We start from the raw sequence: 25,825 nt of genomic DNA on the forward strand, positions 1-25,825 counted from the left end.
ATGTGACCGGTAATAGGGATATTCCTCTGTAATTGTTCGGGTTAGTCTTGTCACCTTTTTTGTGTAGTGGGTGTATCAGGGCAGTTTTCCAGTCGTCAGGAATTTTCATGGTCTTCCAGATGTCTTCCAAGATCCTGTGGATGTCTTTGGTGAGTTCTGGGTCTTGTAACTTCCAGATTTCCGCGATGATGCCATCTTCTCCTGGTGCTCTACGATTCTTGAGTGACTTTATTATTTCTTTAACTTCTTCCAGAGTTGGAGGTTCACTATCTGGATTGTATGTGCTCGTTTCTGTCATTATTTCTTCCATGGGGGGGGTCCGCGTTGAGCAGTTTTTCAAAGTACTTTGCCAGAATGTCACAATTGTTTTTGGTATTGGTTTCTAGGGTTCCATCCGGTCTTCTGAAGCACAAGTTGGGTGGTTGATATCCAGTCATATTTTCTCTGAACGTTCTGTAGAAGTTTCTTGTATTGTTCTTCATGAAGTCCGATTCGATCTCTGTCAGTCGCCGTTTGTCATACTGTCGTTTTTCACTGCGAATGATTTTGCTTGATTGCTTCTGTGTTTTCAAGAAGTTCATCCAATTCTCTTGGGATTTATGGCAACTAAATTTTTTCCATGCACTGATTCGTTGGTCAATAGCTTGGTCACATGTGTGGTTCCACCAACGGTGTTTCCGTGTTCGTGGTGCTTGTGCTAGTTTCATGGCCTCTCGGATTCTTCGTGAAAGTTGTGTCCAGTCTGTCGTTTTCTCCATTTTAATTTTGTGTAATATTTGTGTCTGGTTTAAAGTAACGTATTCTGGATCTGGTCGAACAATTTTGTTCTTCTGGAGCTTTTTCTTGGGCAAAAGACGAATCCTGATCTGTAGTAGGTGGTGGTCTGCGTCGAAGTAGCCTTTACGGGTGTCTATGTTCAAAATTTCTTTTTGTGAGTCTTTCTGCACTATTACGTGGTCGATTTGTAGTTCTTGCTTTCCGCTGGGGAATTTCCATGTGGTAAGTTTTCGTGTTGGTTTCTTGAATTTTGTTGACATAATGGCGAGGTCGTGGCTTTTGCAAAAGTCTATCAGATGTTTTCCGTTTTTGTTGGTGTCCTTGTGTGGAGTATGTTTTCCTGTGATATGTCTGTATATCTTTTCTTTTCCGAGTTTGGCGTTGAAGTCTCCCAGTATTATTTTGACTCTATGTGCAGGAATTTTTCTGATAGTTTCTTCCATTGTCGTCCAGAAGTCATCAATTTCGTCCGGATTTTTCCTGTTGTAGTCATTAGTCGGTGCATGTGCGTTGATTATTGTGTAGGATTTATTGGCTGATTTCACTGTGATGGTGCTGATTCTTTCGTTTGGTGACGAAAAGTCGATTATGCTGTCCGTGATGGACCTGTGTACTGCAAATCCTGTGCCAAAAAGCCTTAGGTTTTTCAGTTGTCTCGATGGTTTTCCTTTGTATATTCTGAAATTCTCCGTGTTGAAATGGTCTTCGTCTGTGAATCGTGTTTCTTGCAGTGCACATATTTTGATTTGAAATTTTTCGAGAGTGTCTGTCAGTTGTTTCATCTTTCCTGTCTTCATCAGTGTGTTCACGTTGAGTGTGCCGATGTAGTGTTTGCGTTTGGTCTTGAGGGAGTTTGAGAAGCTCCGATTCTTCTCATGATGTCCGTGAGCCCCCGGAATCCGATGCTCACGACGATCCCAGTCTATTGACTGGGGCCCGGGGTAGTGAGATTTTTCTCGTTGTACCATCATGATGTTTAGTAGTTGGATGTATGGCATGCTGCCGACTACAACCTGACTTTCCAGATCAGGAGGTTGGTTGAGGCCGCCACTGACATGTGGAGCAGACGCCTTTTGTAGCCGCCCACTGTGGGAACAGACGCTACTAGTAGTTTTGGTCCGCCCCGAGTATTTCATTTCCTCGGTACCACCTATATCTAGGAGGCATTCCCCTATCCGCCACCTGGGGAGGCGCTCGGTTGCGGGTCTACTAACCGCCATATATACACTCCTGGAAATGGAAAAAAGAACACATTGACACCGGTGTGTCAGACCCACCATACTTGCTCCGGACACTGCGAGAGGGCTGTACAAGCAATGATCACACGCACGGCATAGCGGACACACCAGGAACCGCGGTGTTGGCCGTCGAATGGCGCTAGCTGCGCAGCATTTGTGCACCGCCGCCGTCAGTGTCAGCCAGTTTGCCGTGGCATACGGAGCTCCATCGCAGTCTTTAACACTGGTAGCATGCCGCGACAGCGTGGACGTGAACCGTATGTGCAGTTGACGGACTTTGAGCGAGGGCGTATAGTGGGCATGCGGGAGGCCGGGTGGACGTACCGCCGAATTGCTCAACACGTGGGGCGTGAGGTCTCCACAGCACATCGATGTTGTCGCCAGTGGTCGGCGGAAGGTGCACGTGCCCGTCGACCTGGGACCGGACCGCAGCGACGCACGGATGCACGCCAAGACCGTAGGATCCTACGCAGTGCCGTAGGGGACCGCACCGCCACTTCCCAGCAAATTAGGGACACTGTTGCTCCTGGGGTATCGGCGAGTAACATTCGCAACCGTCTCCATGAAGCTGGGCTACGGTCCCGCACACCGTTAGGCCGTCTTCCGCTCACGCCCCAACATCGTGCAGCCCGCCTCCAGTGGTGTCGCGACAGGCGTGAATGGAGGGACGAATGGAGACGTGTCGTCTTCAGCGATGAGAGTCGCTTCTGCCTTGGTGCCAATGATGGTCGTATGCGTGTTTGGCGCCGTGCAGGTGAGCGCCACAATCAGGACTGCATACGACCGAGGCACACAGGGCCAACACCCGGCATCATGGTGTGGGGAGCGATCTCCTACACTGGCCGTACACCACTGGTGATCGTCGAGGGGACACTGAATAGTGCACGGTACATCCAAACCGTCATCGAACCCATCGTTCTACCATTCCTAGACCGGCAAGGGAACTTGCTGTTCCAACAGGACAATGCACGTCCGCATGTATCCCGTGCCACCCAACGTGCTCTAGAAGGTGTAAGTCAACTACCCTGGCCAGCAAGATCTCCGGATCTGTCCCCCATTGAGCACGTTTGGGACTGGATGAAGCGTCGTCTCACGCGGTCTGCACGTCCAGCACGAACGCTGGTCCAACTGGGGCGCCAGGTGGAAATGGCATGGCAAGCCGTTCCACAGGACTACATCCAGCATCTCTACGATCGTCTCCATGGGAGAATAGCAGCCTGCATTGCTGCGAAAGGTGGATATACACTGTACTAGTGCCGACATTGTGCATGCTCTGTTGCCTGTGTCTATGTGCCTGTGGTTCTGTCAGTGTGATCATGTGATGTATCTGACCCCAGGAATGTGTCAATAAAGTTTCCCCTTCCTGGGACAATGAATTCACGGTGTTCTTATTTCAATTTCCAGGAGTGTATATATATATTGGACTTGTGGTAGATGAGCGTAGGGTATTATTAACAGCAACAGAAAGTGGTATAATCGAAATAGCATTCGATATGAATACAGAGAGTGAGTTACTGTGATCAGTTCTGTGACAAGGTTGTTATCATCAGAATCGTCAGCAAACCAACACTCATAACAATAGTTCAGGCATACATACCGACGTCGCAAGCAGACAAAGCTTATGAGGATACTGAACGGATGATTTAGTACATAAAGAAAGAAGAAAATCTAATAATCATGAGGGATGGGAATCAGATTGTAGGGGAAGCAACAGGAGAAAGGGTTTCGGGATCACATGGGCTTGGTAGTAGGAAGGAGAGAGGAGAAATTTCAGCTAGTACTAGAATCAAAGGAGGAGGAGAGACACTTGGAAAAGGACGGGAAATACGGTAAGATTTCAGTTAGATTACATCATGGTAAGATTTCAGTTAGATTATATCATGGTCAGGCAGAGATTCCAACGTCAGATATTAGATTGTAAGGCGTACCCAGGACCAGATACAGACCCAGGTCATCATTTAGTGATGCTGGACAATAGTCTGAAGTTTAAGACTAGTTAGGAAGAGTCAAAGAATCAATACGCAAACAAGAAGGATGCGCAAATACTTAGGAATGAAGAGATAGTTTGAAGTTCTCTAATGCTATAGATTCTGCGGTAAGGAATAACTCCGTAAGCAGGTCAGTTAAGAGGAATGGACATTTCTAACGTGCAATTGCAGAAGTTGGAAAGAAGAATGTAGATACAAGGAAGATAATGCATCGAAATACTTCAGCTGATCGACAAATGAATGAAGTACAAAAATTTTCAAGGACATTCAGGAATACAGAAAGAGGAGTCAGTTAGGAATGAATTAAATAGGAAGAGCACGGAAGTTAAGGCGAAATGGCTGTATGAAAAATGTGAAGAAATCTAAAAAGAAATAATTAGCGGAATGAATGACTCAGCATACAGTAAAGTCAAAGTAATCTTCCGTGAACTTAAAAGCGGGGGCGTAACACTACGAGTGCAGTGAGAAGTCCACCGTTAAATGCAGAAGAGAGCCCATGTTGGAGGAGAGAGTACAATGAAGCTATCTGTGATGGGGAAGACTTGTCTGATGACGTAATGGAAAATGAAACAGGAGCCGACAGGGAAAAGATAAGGGACACAGAATTAGAATCAGAATTGAAAAGAGCTTTGGAAAACTTAAGACCAAATAAGGCCGAAACTAAAGACAACGTTCCATCGGAATTTCTAAAATCGTTGAGGGGAGTGGCAACAAGACGACTAATCTCGTTGATGTGTAGAATGTAGGAGACTGGCGATACGCCATCGGACTTTCGGAAAAACATCATCCACACTACTCCGAAGATAACAAGACCCGACAAGTGCGAGGATTACCGCAGAATCAGCTTAACAGCTCATGCATCCAAGTAGCTGATTCGAATTACATAAAGAAGAATGGAAAAGGAAACGGAGGGTATGTTAGATGACATTCAGTTTTGCTTTAGGAAAGGTGAAGGCACCAGAGTGGCAGTTCTGACGTTGCGGTTGATAATTGAATCATGAACGAAGAAAAATGAAGACAAGTGACAACTTTTGTCGACCTGGAAAAAGCGTTTGAACTTGTCAAACATCAATATGTTCGAAATTGTGAGAAAGATAGGGTAAGCTATAGGGTAAGACGGCTAATATACAATATGTACAAGAGCGAAGAAGGAACAATATGAGTGGAAAACCAAGAAAGAAGTGCTCGGGTTAAGAATGGTGTAATACAGGGGTGTAGTCATTTGTCCCTACTGTTGAATCTACATAACAAGAATAATAACGCAAACAAATGAAAGGCTGAGGAGTAGGATTAAAATTCAAGGTGAAAGGATATCAATGATGAGAGTCGTTGACGACATTGCTATCCTCTATGAAAGTGAGGAATAACTACAGGTTGTGTTGAATGGAATGAACCGTCTAACAAGTACAGTATATGGACGGGGAATAAATCAAAGAAAGACGAAAGTAATGAGAAGTAGCAGAAATGAGAACAGCGAGGAACGTAACATCAGAACTGGTCATCACGAAGTAGAGGAATTCTGCTACCTAGGCAGCAAAATAACCCATCACGGATGGAGGAAGGAGGACATAAAAAGCAGACCAGCACTAGCAAAAAGGGTATTCCTGCCCAAGAGAAGAGACTAATATCAAAGGTAGATCTTAATTTGAGGAATAAGTTGATGAAAGTGTACGTTTGGAGCACAGCATTGTATGATAATGAAACATGAACTGTGGGAAAACCGGAACAGAAGAGATGCTACAGACGAATGTTGAAAATTAGATGAACTGATGAGGTTGGGATTGAGGAGGGTCTCTGGATAATCGGCGAGAAAGGAATGTACGGGAAATATCGACAAGAAAAATAGACAGGGTGGCAGAACATCTGTTAGGACATAATGGAATAACTGTCATGGTAGTAGAGGGAGTTGCAGAGGGTAAAACCGTAAAGGAAAACAGAAATTGGAAGACATCCAGTAAATAATTGAGGACTTAGGCTGTAATGCTACTCTGAGATGAAGAGGTTGGCACAGGGGAGGAATTCGTACCGGCTGCATTAACACAGTCAGAAGACTGATGTCTCAAAAAGAAACAAAATAATGGTTCAAATGGCTCCGAGCACTATGGGACTTAACATCTCAGGTCATCAGTCCCCTATAACTTAGAACTACTTAAACCTAACTAATCTAAGGACATCACACACACCAATTTCCGAGGCAGGATTCGAACCTGCGACCGTAGCAGTCGCGTGGTTCCCGACTGAAGCGGCTAGAACCGCTCGGACACCGCGGCCGCCCAAAAAGAATCTTTTTTTTTTTTTTTTTTTCAAAATAATTCCACTGGTGCAATGAGGGCTTCTAGCACTCAGGCGTTCTGTCCAAAATCGTAGGTTCAGGTTTAAAACCCCGTGGTATTTTTACCTCTCTTACCCCCCACCCCCCACCCCGCCCTCTAACACCGGCCCTGCAGCCAGCAATGCCGCCTGCAACTGGCTCTGGCTGCCGTCGGTGGACCGTCCACGCCACACGCCTAAGGGGGCGTGCCCGCACCATCACTGTTCTACCAGTGTTGTAGCGCAAGTTGAATAACAGTGTCTTACCATCCATCTGTGTCTTCCTAGCCATCACCAGCCTCGGCACCATCCCCTGTCGCGCCTCGGCCTCTACATCACAGTGACCCCTCGTCCCCGGACCACTGCAAATTTAACAACCGAGTCAATGACTGAATGAGTTAGGAATACAGATCTGTTAGATTTTTAGCACAATCCAGGTGTTTCAAGCCATACATGAAGTTATACTTGACACTAAGTATTCTCATATAACTGAGAATCTTATCAAATTACAAAAGCTGCAAAAATCTGTTGCGAATTTGGGCTTTTGTCCTCCATTTCCAGTTACCCTCTTCTTGGAAGTGCCTTTCCCTGTCGTTGAAATACTGCAATCGTAACCAGGTAGTCAGCAGTTTGGTCTCCTCCATAACATGTGCATAATGCATCTTCAGTTATTCTGAACCGTTTATAACAGACTTTTAGTTTCCCTTGGCCTGTAAAATTTGACGACAGCAGTAGCCTAATCGTTAAACGATGGTGGTTCGTAGGAAAGAACGGTTTCGTGTTTACCCCGTGTTTTATTTGTTGCCATTCAGTCTCCTGTTTATTTCTGAATTCTCCTGCTTTTTTTCTTATTTCACTTATAGGCCGTTTACCGAAACCGACTGTTTTCCGTGATCGGGCTGCCTTCTTAGCTGGAATATCAGCTTTTTTATCATCATATCTGTGTGTGAGTGTAATCCCATCCGAACTCTGCCTGTCAGTTATGCTTCTGTAATCTTCTAAGTTCCGATCGGATTTCACAACTAATCCATTGTTACCCTGCTGTCGATGTTGATTACTGCAACTCTGTCAATAATCGTTGATTGGTTATAGATTCAATTGCATTTAGAACGACAAATTGTTCTCCTTGGTTGTTCTAGAGTTCATCATCCTGTCTGAGCTGTAATTGATGAGTAAGCTTCTGGCTGATGTATACTGCAATCCTTGAGGGTGCTCCGTCGTCTGATTTGACTGCATGCGTGTATACTTCAAGCGAGTAGTACTTACTTTCTTCCGTTTCAATTATTCTGGAAAAGTGTGCTAGGTGCGGCGAGCTTTCGTTCTCTAGGGCGAGGTCTATAGTCTGTCTGGGTCTTTCGAGTAGACGATGTCATAGCATTTGCTATTTCTCGAATCTTAATAGTTACGGACGTGAGGCCTGCTAAATCATATAGTGCTTCACTGGATGTCATCGTGTAAGCACTATTTTTAAACTGAATTAATCGTTGTGCTCTGTTAATTCTGATGTAATGTATTCTCGCTCTAGTGCTTCTACCCATATCTGTGGAGCGTACGATAGTATAGGTAATATCGCTCTTTTTTAAATAGTTCGTAATTCTCAGCGCGCGGGCCCCAGTTGAGTTTAGCTGATCATGAGAGAGCGTTAATTAAAGACGCACAGCCGTCTGTAGTGTGTTGAATGTGTTTGAAATGTAAAATTGCTGTTGATTATGACATCTAGGCATGTTAGACGATCCACCTGTTGCAGTTCTTTGTTCCTGAGGTAAATGCTAATTTTTGATTATCCACATTGCCATTTCCTGGTGATGAGCATAGCTTTTGATTTATGTTCGTTGAATCGAAGTATGGATTGTTGCATGACTGTGTTGCAGATGTTCTCAGTTTCAAGAGCACTTTTGCCTTTACTTAGTGGAATCAGATCGTCGGCAGAAGCAATTATGGAAGAATGCTTTGAGTGAGGAGATTTAAGTAACGAACCATATAATATATTCAACACACCTGGACAGTAACACGACCCCTGTGGACATCCTTAGGTTGCTGTTCACTCTATTCGATGGTTGTTGACAGAACACTGCGGTGTGTGGCTAAAGTAGCTCCGTGTCAATTTTTACAGATTCCGAAGAGATTCAGGTTCATACAGCGCTTCATAAACACTATGTCATTTATCACATTCTGTTCCATACAGAACGGGTGTGTTCAGCGACTGTGTTTCTTTAAAGTTGGGCAGCCAGTTGCTAATAATCTGATTATTGCAGATCTGGATTCCGGTCACTGTCCAGCTACCATCTGTGTTAAAAACATATAAGAATAGATTACAGTAAGACGCATGCAGGAATCAAAACATAATATAGTTGTGTAACCTTTGAACCAGGAGTCAAAACATAATATAGTTGTGTAACCTTTGAACCAGAGTAGATGATAAAGTAACAAACCGGTATGATGCTGATCAAATCATGATTATCGCTTTCCTACACAAATAGCCACTACTAGACTATCCATGCCAATGTTTCAGTTCACACTAAGAGCTGATTTTACAATTATTAGACAGCTGACCTCGATGTACGTCATAATGGTGTGCAGAGCCCTCTATACATACGTGGGTTAGATTACAGATTTTACTGACCTTGCTCATATAATGTTGGTTCGTATTCGAAAAACGTTAAACATAATAGAAAAAGACTGCTAAAAGTAGCTGAGATATGTATTATTCCAAAGGCGGTCGCCAATCCATTTGCCGATCGAGCTGCCGGTGTTTACTGTGTGAAATAACACTAGTTTGTACATATTGCTGTTTAAAAACGATACCTCTATAAAAATGGTAAACAGCGGCCTCAGTTTGCACTGAAATACTGAAGTGGGTAGTGTAGCAGGGCTAGTTGTATACGCTAACGAAAACGATGATTTGACTTGCATCTTACTTTATCACCTACTCTGGTACAACGTTTATACGACTTTATTATGTTTTGATTAGTGCACGTGTCTTATTGTAATGTATTCTTATGTGTTTTTAGCACTGATGATAGCCACACGTTGCCGACCTTTGGTGGCCGAGCGGTTCTAGGCGCTTCAGTCTGGAACCGCGCGACCGCTACGGTCGCAGGTTCGAATCCTGCCTCGGGCATGGATGTGTGTGATGTCCTTAGGTTAGTTAGGTTTAAGTAGTTCTAAGTTATAGGGGACTGATGACCTGAGATGTTAAGTCCCATAGTGCTCAGAGCCATTTGAACCATTTTTTTTATATAGCCACACATTGATTAAGTCGGTCTGCAATAAACTGATTATTAGTTACTAGTTGCTGTACATTTTCTCAAATATGTCATCATTTCGCGTCCAGGGCCCCTTGTATATCAAGACCCACCACGATGACACATATTTTGACTGTGAGACGGCCACCTGCAATTTTTTTTTTTTTTTGATTGCCACTAACTAATCATTTGTACCTGTTTGTGGCGTTAACCTGTATTGAGTTTTATGTAGAAGATCTATAGGTTACAATAAATATATTATTCGATTTATTAAACGTTTTTCTAGGATCTTCGTTTCTGTGTATAAAAGACATTGGTCAGAACCTGGTAATTTCTGTGCTGCGTTCTTTTCTAGGCTTGACTATCGGTATTATTTTAACTCTCTTTCATAGATTTGAGAAGCATCCGTCTTAAAAGCAACGGTTATAGATTGTTGTAACAATCTGAGGGAACGTATTGAATACTGTAAAACGGAACTGTATTACGAATGGCATTTTCTCCTAGCGTCTTTTTGGGGTCCAAATGTTCTAGTGTTTCACGAAGTTGCTGCTACGTCAAATCCTTATCGTCTGCTGTTTGCCAGATACTGCAGTAAAGCACCTGCCCTATCTATGGGGTTTATCTTCTTCGTCTTTTTCTTTATCTGCTGGTATAAATTAGCCCAACCTAGTCCCGAAGCCGGCACCGAGACGTACCGACCGATCCGAGAAGCGCACCCCGTTTAAAAAAGGACTTTGCCGTGAGGTGCTAACAGGTTCATTATCCTGCACAGGTGTCGTTACATGTAGAAGTCTAGTTGACACACGCCTACTGGATTCTCTCCTATCTCGATACGGTTTCATTCATCGTCGAGCAGTGCGCTCAGGAACACCTTAGCGTACCCCTGTCTCCGACGCAATTGAATTCCGTTCTTGCACAATAGCAATGACGCGTCATGAATAGCCTGTTGACGATGACACATAGAGCATGAATGTGACTCCAGCGGAAAGCGATGTGGTGCCGGTTTTGACCTTGTTCATGTACGCCATTACAGAGGGAATGACGTGCTTGCAGAACTATGTTTTTCATATAGTACACGGGTTTCAAAAATGGTTCAAATGGTTCTGAGCACTATGGGACTCAACTGCTGAGGTCATTAGTCCCCTAGAACTTAGAACTAGTTAAACCTAACTAACGTAATGACATCACAAACATCCATGCCCGAGGCAGGATTCGAACCTGCGACCGTAGCGGTCTCGCGGTTCCAGGCTGCTACGCCTTTAACCGCACGGCCACTTCGGCCGGCGTACACGGGTTTCGAAGGTGAGACAATTTATATATAAAGCCTGCACGTTGTTTATTCAGGTGCAGTGACCATTTATTAACTTATACACTGAGGTGAAAAAAGTCATGGGATACCTGTCAAAATCGCGTCGGACCTCCTTTTAACCGGTAATCGTGTCGGACGCCCTTTTGCCCGGTGTAGTAGAGCACTTTGATCTGGCAAGTTGTTGGAATCCCCTACAGAAATGTTGATCTACACTGCCTCTACAGCCGTCCATAACTGCTTAAGTGTTGCCGGTGCAGGATTTCGTGCACGAACTGACCTCTCGATTATATGCCATAAACGTCCGATGGAAATCATGTCGGGTAATCCGTGTGGCTAAATCATTCGCTCGAATTGTCCAGAATGTTCTTCAAATCAATCGCAAACAATTGCGGCCCGGTGATATGGCGCTGTGTCATCCATAAAAATTCTATCGCTATTTGGGAACACGAAGTCCATGAACGGCTGCAAATCGTCAGTGATCGGTTCAGATGGATCAGAGCACCCAATCCTTTCGACATAAGCACACCCCCACCATTATGGAGCCACCACGAGCATGCACACTCCCCTGTAGACAACTTGGGTCCATGACTTCGTGCGATATGCGACACACTTGAATCCCACCATCAGCTCTTAGCAACTGAATTCGAGACTCATCTGACGAGACAACGCCGGCCGCTGTGGCCGAGCGGTTCTAGGCGCTTCAGTCCGGAACCGTGCTGGTGCTACGGTTGCAGGTTCGAATCCTGCCTCGGGCATGGATCTGTTTGATGTCCGTAGGTTAGTTAGCTTTAAGTAGTTCTAAGTCTGGGGGACTGATGACCTCAGATGTTAAGTCCCACAGTGCTTAAAGCCATTTGAACCATTTTGATGAGACAACGGTTTCCAGATCGTCTAGGCTCCAACCGATATGGTCACGAGCCCAGGAGAGCCGCTGCAGGCGATGACGTGTTATCAGCAATGGCACTCGCGTCGGTCGTCTTCTGCAATAGCCCATTAACGCCAAATTTTTCCGCGCTGTCCTCCTAACAAATAGGTTCATCGTAGGTCCCACATTGACTTCTGCGGTTATTTCACGCAGTGTTGCATATCGTTTAGCGCTGACACCTCTGTGCAAACGCCGCTGCTCTCGGTCGCCAAGCCAAGGCCATCGGCCACTTCGTTGTCCGTGGTGAGAGGTAATTTCTGAAATTTGGTATTCTCGGCACGCTCTTATATTGTGGAGCTGGGAATATCGAATCACCTAACGATTTCCCAAATGGTATGTCCATGCGACTAGCTCCAACTATTATTCCGCGTTCAAAGTCTGTCAGTTCCCATCGTGCGGCAGTAATCATGCCGAAAACCTTTTTACATGAACCACCTGAGTACAAATGACAGCTCTACTACTGTGCTTTTATACCTTGTGTACGCGATACTACCCCTATATGTACAGGGCTATTACAAATGATTGAAGCGATTTCATAAATTTACTGTAGCTCCATTCATTGACATATGGTCACGACACACTACAGATACGTAGAAAAACTCATAAAGTTTTGTTCGGCTGAAGCCGCACTTCAGGTTTCTGCCGCCAGAGCGCTCGAGAGCGCAGTGAGACAAAATGGCGACAGGAGCCGAGAAAGCGTATGTCGTGCTTGAAATGCACTCACATCAGTCAGTCATAACAGTGCAACGACACTTGAGGATGAAGTTCATCAAAGATCCACCAACTGCTAACTCCATTCGGCGATGATATGCGCAGTTTAAAGCTTCTGGATGCCTCTGTAAGGGGAAATCAACGGGTCGGCCTGCAGTGAGCGAAGAAACGGTTGAACGCGTGGGGGCAAGTTTCACGCATAGTGATGTGAAAGATTCAGTGTTTAAACCTCCTCTACCAAGAAACGCGCCAGAACTGCGAGCTCGCATCAACAATGCTTTCGAACTCATTGATGGGGACATGCTGCGCCGAGTGTGGGAGGACCTTGATTATCGGCTTGATGTCTGCCGAATCACTAAAGGGGTACATATCGAACATTTGTGAATGCCTAAAAAAACTTTTTGAGTTTTTGTATGTGTGTGCAAAGCATTGTGAAAATATCTCAAATAATAAAGTTATTGTAGAGCTGTGAAATCGCTTCAATCATTTGTAATAACCCTGTATATGTGCATATCGCCGCCCCATAACTTCTATCGCCTATTTAGTTATCACGCACTGTATCTATAGATTACACCAGCAGATACTGTTTACAGAAAATATTTTGTGCCTTCTTAGAACAGATTTGTAATACTGATCTGATCAGTTTCCTGTAATTTTTAAGTAGTTTTTCCCCATCTACATGTTCCTAAGATCAACAGAAATATTGACATGTTGCACTTCACCGCTGTACCGGTCTTTAACACCGGCACTGTCGGACAATTTTTGTTCTGCCTGTTAAACCTCGTCAGTAGATGAATTTACAGTACACCTACTCAGGCATCAACGCTTCGTTGATTTAGCATTTGGGGTAAGTGTGGCGGGTACAAATTTTCGAGGAAACCCAGGACTGACTATAACAAGCAGGTTCAAATGGATGTAAGTCGCAGCAGTCATGCAGAGATGAAGAGGCTTTAATTGTTTGATAGACTGTGAAGGACTGTACCAAACTAATCTTCAGACTGAAGACCGAAATGCCAACAACGGAATAAAATCTTTGTAAGATTGCCCAAAGAAAACCTTTGCGCTCTAACAATCATATTTCATTTTCTGAGCAATGCATCAAACGGATTGTGGCAGTAGCAAGATTTAAGTTTTCTGCGATTTCCCGAAATTGCTTAAGGCAAATGCCACGATGGTTCGTTTGCAAGAAGGCGGCCTATCCGCCCCCCCTCCTCCCTTACTCCTTTCCCAATAGCAGCTTGTGTTCCGTCTACAATGACCCCTCATCGTTTTCCGAGTGAGACGGACATTCCGAGACCAGTTTCATCTTATCCCTTTTATGAATATGCTGATGAGGAAGGAAATAGTGATCAAGGAAGTTCGCTGCAATTCAAGAGGTGTTTCTTGGAAATGGGAATGTAACAGGCTCACAAAGATCCTTTATAAGTTTGACTGAAATAGCTTGACAGCACGATGGCAATTCACACATATATGCAGCTATTACAAAGACTAAAGATACATAGTTTCTCAGAACAGTAAAAGACGACATACCACGAAGCAATTACCCAACAGAGGTAGATGTAAGGTATATGCACGGACAAACATATGATTACGATTTAAGAAAAATTTGATGGTCTATTCAAGAGAAAGAGCTTCACAAATCGAGCAAGGCAATAACCCTTTGGTTCATCTCTGGCAGCTTATGCAAGCAGTTATTCGGCTTGGCACTGACTGATAGGATCGTTGTCCTCCTAATAATATCCTGCCAAAATATGTCCAATTGGCACGTTAGATCCAGAGCCGTCTGGAGGACACTTCCCACAACGCTCCAGACTTTTTAAATTGGGGAGATGCCTGACGACCCGGCTGGCCAGCGTAGGATGGGTAGCCTTCAACGGCAACAAAGCGGAGCGTAGAATATCGTCGACGTACCGCTGTGCTCCACGAGTGCCGCAGATGACAACAAAAGGTGTCCTATGAAATGAAATAGCACCCCTGACCATCACTCTTGGTTGTCGGGCCGCATGGCGGGCAATAGTAAGGTTGGTATCCCACAGCTGTCCGGTGCGTCCTCAGACAGGACTCCATTGGTCATTGGGGCTCAATTCGAGGCGGAACTTATCGCTGAAGACAATTCTGTTCCAGTCAATGGGAGACCTGGCCGAATGTCCCCGACACCACTGCGAACGGGCCTGTTGGTTTACAGAGGTCAATTGTAGTCAGCGTAAGGGGCGTTGTGAGCTTAGCCCCCTTTCCGTGAGCCGCCTGTTGATGGTCCTTGTGGTCAATGAAGCACCAGTTGCACGTCAGATCGATGGTAATGATTAATCCACGGTTCTAAGTGCCTCTCTGATTGATCGGTCATCACGTACTGTCGTCTCTCGGTAAACCGCTTCCTTCTTGACTCTGTGTTTGGTCACGGTTCACCCATTCCTGCCAACATCGTCGAATAGTAGCATCACTTCTATTCAAAGGTCTAGCGATTCGACGATTACTCCAATCGGCTTCTTTGAGCCCAGCTACACGTTCTGTTCAAAATGCTGACTTCTGCGTATATTGTCCACGCACCTCTCTGCGAGGCGTATTTACTGTTCAGCCAAGTACACGGAATGAAATGCGCAAAGACTATATGGCCTGGTGTGTCCAGTTTACTGTCCTTGCCAGCTGCGCGGCGAAATTGCGCCGCAACGCCACACATTCATCCATATCAATTTGTGACCGGTTTCCGTAGCTTTCTCGTGGTGCGTCGTATTCCCTCCTCCCCCCCCCCTCCCCCTCCCCTCTCTCCCCTCTTAGAGTGTAGAAATGCTATGATTCTGGTAGTGTACACAGTGCGTTAAATTTTAAATTGTAGAGCAATGGGGATTATCACTAATTGTAAGAGTTTCTCTCTCTTTTTAAGTCTGTTTTCGTGTGGCTCAGTGGTTAATTGAATAACAGTTAGAGGACAACTGCAGTGATCTGGAGGTCAGTTCTGATCGATCCTTAAGACCCTCAATCATTTATCGCCTTTTCCATATCTGGTAATGATTTTTTAACATAAACAATGCTGAACAGCTCGGTTCCAAGCCTTCGGCTGAGAACAGCTTACTTACATGCCTACCAGTTTTAGGGCCTAAGCTTATAGCCCAAATAAATATCTAGATTACACGTTAAATTTGAAAAGAATGTGAGTCTTAGCAGCTGGGGAGCTTTCCTACTTCAGTTTACGTACGACAGCAACGGCAATAAGTCTGAATACTTTTTTTTAAAGTACGGATGTTGATAAAATATTATGTCATCGTCCACATATCAGTACAGTACCTTTCAATGGCGCAGAACTTAACCGTGCAATGAGTAAGAGCTGACCATCCATTTTAATCGTAAGATATTCATGCAGTCAGAAATTTTACATATACACTGGTTCGCAAAAATTAAGGAAGAGAACAGCTTTCGCATGAAGTACCACTGCCAGGTAACATAGCCCGCTACATAGCTGCTACAGTGCAGTACAGTGCAGTACAGTGCAGTACAGAAGTTAACCGAAGGAAATACACATCGAGACGAACAAAAATAACACTTTTGTTCAAAGATAATAATTACACTGAAGTCACTGCGATTAATGATGGTCCCCTGGACATTTCGCACCAGCGTGCATTCCAAAACATTCGACTGTGTGCAATTGTCACGACACATGTGTGGTTCGAACAAGTGGCAATTTTTGCTTACATTAGCTATAATAATGAGCTGTAAATAAATATGAAAATATCAGATTACATGATTAAATCATTTTTCCCTTCAGTCGTAGTATACGGTATAAAGGCAAAATCAATTTCGCTTTATTACGTTACTGGAGCATGCTGGACATCCTGTTACATACACGTTAGTTGTTTCCGACGTTGGCATAGCTATTAATAAACTCTTAGGAGAGATTCGAGATAGAGATAACACAATTTGCGTTACGTTAGAGATTTTATGAATACTGCCACTAATTCGTTTAATGATCATTTATTTATCACTTGCGTAATCGTATGCTTTCCCGGCATGTGATGATACTGAGTTCACTCAGGTACGCAGACGGTCGGCGATATTTTGACAAGGTGATTTGTTGCCATTAGGTCATGTCCTATTTTAATGCTAACACCATTTAGAATTTTCAAAACCTATTCTGTTGTCAACACAAAGCAAATCCCACGCTGAAGCAAGTTACGGGCGTGTGATTTAACGCATTCACACAGTGAAAAGAATTTCGGAAGTACTAAATCAAGCTCCTAATGATGGCAGTAATCGAAATGTTGCGACATCGCTCTTATTCACACAGCCGTCGAGTGGGCAGAAACATATCCTTTTAGTTCGCGGTAATTTTCTTGCAATGGGTTGCGACGGCCACGTTAATTATGTGTTAATATTTTTGATAGTATTCTAATTCCGTGATTGTTGGGAACCGTTGTTCAATTTTCACCGAAATTCAGAAGTAGCTCGCAAAGAGTAAAGAAACCATTTTTTACTGTCGTCTTTGCAAGCGGACCAGTAGTAGCCACAACTACTGTATTGAATTAACGGTGTAAAAAGATATACTACAATATAATTTTTTATAATGTGAAAGTTTTAAATCAGCGTTATACATGCTATATAAATATCACATTAATACAGAGAACCCACAGTTTGTATAAACGTTAGAAGTTAATAGTATCAGATCTCTTTTTTAGCTAGAAATCGATCTGAATAATGACGACCGTAGAATGACAGATTCCATGCAGTCTTTTGGTTCATGTTGTACTAATGTGCTAGTTACAATTTCGTGTGATGTTTCTAAAACGGTTGTACGTATTTTTCTGTGTCACATATTTCCTAAATGTTAAAGCTGAAATCCTACAAGAAAGGAAAAAGTAGCAGAATAGATAAGCTGTGTACTATACAGGAAAAATAAAATCCCGCCGTACACTGTTGGAAATTACGCAAGTCCAACAATAGTTCGTGGCTTTATTATTTATTTCTTTACCCTGGAGGTTAGAAAAAATTGTTCTATTTTTTAAATTAGTGTATGTCATTTGGGACTGTGTAGTGTGGGTTACCGCTCACATGCACTGTTGGCCGCAAGATTGTTTTAATACCGTGGGCTGGTCGTAACCGGTTATCACGACCGGTTTTGACGAGAGGCACTTTAGGCGGGTTACGACCAGAAAATATTAATTTTAGTACCACCGATTTTGATTTCGTTAATTTACGACGGCCGTAACTAGGCAGTTTAGAGACTGGATCGAACAGATAAAGCAGATATATCAGTGTAGGTTAAACTGTTATCAAAATGGTTCAAATTGCTCTAAGCACTATGGAACTTAACATCTGAGGTCATCAGTCCCCTAGACTTAGAACTAAGTAAACCTAACTAACCTAAGGACATCACACACACCCATGCCCGAGGCGGGATTCGAACCTGCGACCATAGCGGCCGCGTGGTTCCGGACTGAAGCGGCTAGAACCGCTCGGCCGGCAAAACAGTTATCCGATTAACAGAAATGTGTGCCAGAGAAAATAAATTCCAGTTCTACAAAGTTAAAGGTGAGCAGGAATAGATAGTTCAGAAAGTAAGTGATGTATCTGCAGTCGATGTTGAAGAGGAACTGTATAAATGGAGCCAACTCCAAGAAATCTTAGACTACGCATTCGACATCTGAGGCGGAAACATGCCACAGAAATTGATTAATAATCACAAACTAAGAAGATCCGGACAATTATTCGGGAGACGATCACAGCTTAGAGAAAGGAAATTGGAGAAAAAGATAGATGAGGTCTTTTCACAATCTCCAGACGACGCGGCGGAAAGGATCTGATAACACGTTAAATGATGAAATATTCAAAAATATATCTGTAAGTGAACTCCTCTTTTCAACAGTGACCTTTGCAAAACCCGACGTAGTCTTGTGAAGGAGACAACAGCGACTAGCATATTTTTGTTAGTAATTTTATAGTCTCGATTGAAGTTCAATCCAGTAGTAAGTACATAACTGTCCGCCCCCTAAGGAGAGTAGTTGACGTGTCTGACTGCCATGCAACGGGCCGAGTTCGATTCTCGGCCGGCTGGGAGATTTTCTCCGCTTGGAGAGTGGGTGTTGTGCTGTCCTCATCATCGCCGACGTGGAAGTCGTCCAGTGTGGCTTCACCCGAAAAAATTTGTAACTCGCCGGCCGGACTTCCTCAGGTGGGGATCCCCGAAAATCATTGAAATACGATCATTTCGTTTCGCTATATAACTGGTTTTGTTGACCAACAACCATTTTCAGTATGATCTGACGGTGGCTGATGATCAAGCAAAACAAATTATATAATTGCTATTCGACTGCACTGTGATCAAGACTATTACAATTTTTAGCAATGATCTTTAATGCCAAGAGCCTTGCCGCAGTGGTAACACTGGTTCCCGTCAGATCACCGAAGTTAGTTACTGTTGGGCTGAGCTAGCACTTAAATGGGTAACCATCCGGTCTGCCGATCGCTGTTGACAAGCGGGATGCAGTCAGCCCTCGTGAGGCAAACTGAGGAGCTACTTGACTGAGAAGTAGGGTCTCCGGTCTCGTAAACTGACACAAAGCTGGGAGAGCGGTGTGAAGACCACATGTCCCTCCATACCCGCATCGAGTGACGCCTGTGGGCTGAGGATGAAACGGTGGCCGGTCGGTACCGTTGTACCTTCCAAGGCCTGCTCGGGCGGAGTTTAGAGTTTAATGGTCTTTATTACCGTCCGTTTCGAAAGATTAATTCTCTATTTTCAGATATTTAATCCTGAACAACTATAGCCACATGGAATGTGATGGGCGAGCAGACTCCAATTACGTTGGCCGCGGCAGAAATGCATGAACATGGACTTTTAGTCTTCGAAAAATGACAGTCTTTGAAAAAGCATACTGTGGCAGAGGGGAGTAATTAATAACTGCTACGAACAGATACGAGTAGATGAGCTTAAATAAAGAAATCATTAAGGAATAAATGCGGCGTTATTCGTAAAGTTGATAATGATCGCCGACTTATGGGAGGTATCCATGTGCCTCTTCAACAAGTCGGAGACTGTCACGGTGCGCAGGATATAATTATAATAAGCGAAATGCATGCGCGAGACAGTGGATTGTCGATGCAGCCGCAGTGTTGGCCTCCCTTACCTCGGACACGAAAGCACGCGACAGCTCCCGGCGAGCGGACGCTTGCAGCGGAGGCTTGGCAGGTCCTACCGCGCTGGCGTCGCGACGCCCACTGACGTAGCAGCCGGCGTCGGCGCCGGCGTCGGTGTCAGCTCCTCCACGAGGTGCGCGCGCCGCCAGAGCAGCGTCGCCCCCTGTTGTGGGGAGCCGCACGCCTCCAGGGCCTCAGCTGACATCCTCTGCTGCGGTACTCGACCAGCTGCAGATTCCACAGTAACTGTTACAGGACACACGGGACGCTGAATGGCATTCAGAGTCAACACACCCTTTTGTATTCTTCTTCTTCCTTTTCTTGTGCGTTTATCCCGTAGCAGTGCATGATCGGGATGGTTTTGAACGGCTTTGGCGTGGTTAATGTTGTGTTGGCAGAAGAGTCAACACCGTGTTACGAATGGAGGCCGAAATGCACGCGTCTTAGCTCACGCAGGCTGGCGTGAGGAGGGAAGAACTATACTGACGTGAAGTCTGGAACATGACAAGGAATTAGAATTCAGAAAGCGGACATAATTAGTTTGATACTTAACTTTAATCCATTAATGATGAACGTCGCTCTTGACGGTACGTGATTCACAATAGTATCTGTTCAGAATACATTCTTGAAGTAACTGAATATGGCGCCTTGCTAGGTCGTAGCAAATGACGTAGCTGAAGGCTATGCTCAACTGTCGTCTCGGCAAATGAGAGCGTATGTAGACAGTGAACCATCGCTAGCAAAGTCGACTGTACAACTGGGGATAGTGCTAGGGAGTCTCTCTAGACTAGACCTGCCGTGTGGCGGCGCTCGGTCTGCAATCACTGATAGTGGCGACACGCGGGTCCGACGTATACTAACGGACCGCGGCCGATTTAAGAGGCTACCACCTAGCAAGTGTGGTGTCTGGCGGTGACACCACAGTTAATTTGCGGGTAGCCGGATGCCCATCCTACCGCCACTCGCTTCAAAACCAGCACAGAATAGAAAAAAAAAATGTTGCACGTTCCGACTGTAGTCCCTCTAAATCTTGTGTAGATGGCACTGGTGCATACAGGAATGAGCCAAAACATTATGACCCCTGCCCACCGTGACGCTGGATGTCGCAGGTGGCGTTGCGAGCACATGACGTGGTAACAAAAGTATATAAGTGGAGCAGCCACGGACGGGGGATCACCCACGCAGCGTCCGCCCCCGCGCGGCCGCTCACATAGGCCAATCCTAACTGTGAGGCCAACCACTCGTTCCTGAGGTCCACACAGGAATAGCAGCTTCGCTGCTTAGCCTGTCCCCCTCCTGGTAGATGAAACCAGAGACTTACAGTGCAGTGCAGTGCAGTACGGGGGATCACCCTAGCAAAGATATGGGCTGCAATTGCTGAAATCATTGAGATAGATGACTTTGACAAAAGGGTAGATTACTATTACGCAGGGCTTGTGAACGAGTATCTAGAAAACGGCGAATCTGGTTGAATGTTCACGTGCTACTTTTGTGAACATCTACCGAAAGAGGTAGATGTACTATGAAACTACCACCCCGCGCTAAATGGTTGGAGATCCACGGCTTTTCACAGAAAATAGGATTCGGAGGCTTGTCTGTAGTGTAAAATACGAGGATCATTCAATAAGTAATGCCTCACATTTTTTAAAAAAAGCCATTAATAAACATAGACAAACGTCCTTTTCGGTGCTTCACATTTGATGTTTGTTCTGTGCACCGGTGAAGTTACGAACCGTTTTCGCAGATGGCAGGACCGTAGTACAGCGTAGTACGACTCACGCCACAAGCAGCGTGCTGTTACTGAATTCTTGTGTGCAGAAAAAGAAACCGTGGTGAACATCCATGAACGTTTGTGTGCAGTGTATGGCGATTCTCCATTTGATACAGTTGGGCGATGGGTAAAGAAAGTTCAGCCTCAGGAAATGCAGAAACAGATTTCCATGATCTGGCCGAGCGGTTCTAGGCGCTACAGTCTGGAAACGCGCCACCGCTACGGTTGCAGGTTCGAATCCTGCCTCGTGCATGGATGTGTGTGATGTCCTTAGGTTAGTTAGGTTTAAGTAGTTCTAAGTTGTAGGGGACTGATGACCTCAGAAGTTAAGTCCCATAGTGCTCAGAGCCATTTGAACCATTTCCATGGTCCGCCACGCTGGGTACGTCCTGTCACGGCCACTGCTCCAGACGTGCCGAATCGTGCGCATCACAACTCGACAACTGTCGGTCAGCATTGGAACTGCGTCTGCGATGAAAGAGACTCTCGGATATTCAAAGAGGTGCTCACAATGGGTTCCTCGAATGCTCATAGCGGATCACAAGATTCAAAGGAAAGCCATTTCGTTTGAATTGTTGGAGCGTTCTAAACCGACTTAGGGGCCTTTCTGTCACAGATCATTATGGGGGACGAAAGCTGGGTGCACCACTTTGCGCCGGAAACTAAAAGGTAGTCCATGGAGTAGCATCATCCTCATTCAACAAAAAAGAAGAAATTCAAGACTACCTCCTCTGCCGGAAAAGTCATAATGACAGTCTTCTGGGGCTGTGATGGCGTCATTCTCGTGGATGTGATGCCAACAGGGTCAACCATCAATTCAGAGGCATACGTGAAGGCTCTGAATAAACTCAAGAACCGTTTCCGGCGTGTTCGATCTGACAAGAATCCAGTAGAAATCTTGCTCCAACGCGATAATACACGCCCACACACAAGTTTGGGAGCCCTGGAACTCATCGCCAAATTGGATTGGACATCACTGCCTCATCCACCCAATAGACCAGACCTGGCACACACGGACTTCCATCGCGTTGGGCCGCTTACAGATTCTCTACAGGGAACATACTTTGAAGATGACAGTGTCAGTCATGCAGTGAAAACATGGCTACACCTACAGGACAAGAGCTTTTACCAGCAGGGAATACAAGCTCTCCCACGACGTTGGCGTACGGCCTTAGAACGTGATGGAGACTACGTAGAAAATAGGACATGGACGAGACATGTTGATGTATTATATGACCAAGCTCTAACTCTTAACAATAAATATGTTCTGAGAAAAAAAAGTCACATATCTGTGTCATTCTGACGAAAGAGCACAATGCTGGTGCATGCACAAGTATTTCGGAGCGCACCGTGCATCGTACACTGGTGGACATAAAGCTCTGCAGTAGACCACCCCTAAGTGTTCTCATGATGACCCAACGACATCGTCAATTACAACCGCTGTGGGCACGGGGCCACTGAGATTCGACATCGATCAAGCGGAGCGTGACAGCTCTTCGGTTGAATCACATTTTTGCTACACTATGTCGATGGTTGTCTCCACAAACACCGTCATCGAGGTGAACGACAGCTCGAAAAGTGCAGCGTGCCACGGACGCGGGCTGGTGGGAACAGTTTATGCTACAGGAGACGTTCTCTGGCGCTTGCATGGGACCTGTGGTAGTAATCGAAAACATGCTGACAGTTGCGATCCACCTGCATATCTTCACGCTTGATCCCGACGGCCATGCCATCTTTGAGCAGTATAATTGCCCGTGTCTCAGAACCAGATCCGCGCTACGGTTGTTTGAGGAGCATTATACTGAACATACGTTGATGTCTCGGGGACCAACTTTGCCTGATGTAAATCCAACGGAAGCCATCTGGGTCGCTTTCGGGAAAAATCACCGCGCACACAAATCACCAGCCCTTTATTTACGTTAATTACACGATCTGTGCATAGACATCTAATGACACATACCCTACAAACCTATCCCTCATACGCAGAATCAGTGATGTATTTCGTTCCAAACACGGACATATAAGCTATTAAGCAGATGGTCATAATGTTTTGACTCATCAATCCAATGCTGTGGTGTCATTCCGGTCTCAAGACGATATTACTCATGCCATGGCAGTGGGCAGTAAACAGGAATCGGACAACCAAGCGAACCTGTCTAGTTGTCAGGATAAAATAAGACGGCTAGCACTGCAGGAGGTATGTTCACAACATTTTTAACCAATGTAATGACGTATATCGACATAAAATTACAACGGATATCATCTGAAATCGCTGGCTACAAAATTTCCTCTCGTGGCTCCACTTTTGTAAATGACTCTCCTGCTACCGTAATACACTGAAGAACCAAAGAAAGTGGTATACCTGCCTAATATCATGTAGGGCCCCTGCGAGCACGCAGAAGAGTCGCAACATGACGTGACAGGGACCCGACTAATGTCTGAAGTAGTGCTGGAGGGAACTGTCGCCATGAATCCTGCAGGTCTCTCCATAAGTCCATAAGCGTACGAGGGGGTGAAGATCTCTTCTGAACAGCACGTTGCAAGGAATCCCAGATGTGCTCGGTAATGTTCATATCTAGGAGTTTGGTGGCCAGCGAAAGTGTTTAAGCTCAGAAGAATGTTCCTGGAGCCACTCTGTAGCAATTCTGGACGTGCGGGGTGTCTCATTGCTCTGCTGGGATTGCTCAAGTCCGTCGGAATGCACAATGCACATGAATGGCTACAGATGATCAGACAGAATGCTTGAGTACGTGTCACCTATCAGAGTCGTATCTAGACGTATCAGGGATCCCATATCACTCCAACTGCACGAGCCACACGCCATTACAGAGCCTCCACCACCTTGAACAGTCCCTGCTAACATACAGGGTCCATGGATTCCTAAGCTTGCTTCCATACCCGTACACGTCCATCCGAACGATACAATTTGAAACGAGACTCGTCCAACCAGGCAACATGTTTCCAGTCATCAACAGTCCAATGTCGGTGATGACGGTCCCAGGGGAGGCATAAAGCTGTGTCGTGCAGTCATCAGGAGTACATGAGTGTGCCTTCGGCTCCGAAAACCCATATCGATGATGTTTTGTTGAATGGTTCTCACGTTGACACTTGATGATGGCCCAGCATTGAAATCTGCAGAAATATGCGGAAGGCGTGAACTTCTGTCATGTTGAACGATTCTCTTCAGTCCACGTTGAACCCGTTCTTGCAGGATCTTTTTCCGGCCGCAGCGACGTCAGAGATCTGATGTTTTACCGGATTCCTGATATTCACGGTACTCTCGTGAAATGGTCTTACTGGAAAATCCCCACTTCATCGCTACCTCGGATATGCCGCGTGCAATCCCTCGTGAGCCGACTATAACACCACGTTCAAACTCACTTAAACCTTGATAACCTGCCACTGCATCAGCAGTAACCAATCTAACAACTGCGCCAGACACTTGTTGTCTTATGCAGGCGTTGTCGACCCTAGTGCCTATTCTGCGTGTTTACATATCTCTATTTGAATACGCATTTCCATATCAATCTCTTTGGCGCTGTTCAAACGTATTTGCGCGCACGTATCTGCAAGATTTTAGTGGACGGCTGTTTTCTTACCTTGCGACAGTGTGAGACCGTAAAAATGGATCCCTCGTTATTGCAATTACTTCGCAAACTGTTATCTGCGCAAAAATTTCATTATGGTTTTCTGCACAATTGTCGGAGAGCTATTCGGAATTCTGATTATATTTTTTTCCGCAAATTGGCAAAAATAAATTTTATAAGATTAAAATTTGGCCGAGTAATATTGTTTTTTCTCCAAATGTTGTAGAAATCTCAAAATTTGTTCAGGGAACTCTAAAACTCTCTTAAGAAAAATTTGTATTTCTCGAAAATCTGGTGCCAGCTGCACCTGACTCACGGTGTTTGACGATAATGACCGATGCACACATCAGCTCACATAGTCTTGGTGCACGAATATGCCATAATCGAAGCTTCTCCGTTGCCGATTTTTCTGTTATCTGGAGATGCGCAAGTAGATCGAAATAAGTATACCTGACGTTACTGAGAATATATTAAACTCAGATTTTCTCATAAGGAAACGACGCATTGGCCTCGGGCATCTTCGGTCCGATTCACCTCGTAAGTCCAGAAAAGAGATCTGCTTTTCGAACCATCTCCCAGTGGACGCTTCTGAAAGCAGTAGTGACACAAGCGACGTATGTGACTGTGATTTCGACTGAAAAATGTAAAATATAGAAGAACACATTTCAATATGGCAATTTAGACATTTAATTTGTCATCAGAAACCTCAAGACACTTTACACCTGAATTTTTACCCGAATACGCTAAATTTGTAATTTTTGATCGTTTGACCCACCAAATTGAATCCGTCATTTTGAATTTTCTAATTTCGTCATCGGATTCCTAATCAGCTACCCAAA

General features: G+C 44.9%; 1 protein-coding gene across 1 annotated transcript in view; it reads right to left on the minus strand.

Moving 5' to 3' along the window:
* The window catches only part of LOC126195493 (uncharacterized), a 453,513-nt gene extending 433,841 nt beyond the window's left edge, over positions 1-19,672 (minus strand). The window contains exon 1 of the mRNA XM_049934121.1: positions 19,619-19,672. The gene's annotated coding sequence lies outside the window, so the exon portion shown is untranslated. The remainder of the gene's footprint in view (positions 1-19,618) is intronic.
* Between the last annotated feature and the right edge of the window lie 6,153 nt (positions 19,673-25,825).

This window comes from Schistocerca nitens, chromosome 7, assembly GCF_023898315.1.
Source record: "Schistocerca nitens isolate TAMUIC-IGC-003100 chromosome 7, iqSchNite1.1, whole genome shotgun sequence".
NCBI classification, from domain to species: domain Eukaryota; kingdom Metazoa; phylum Arthropoda; class Insecta; order Orthoptera; family Acrididae; genus Schistocerca; species Schistocerca nitens.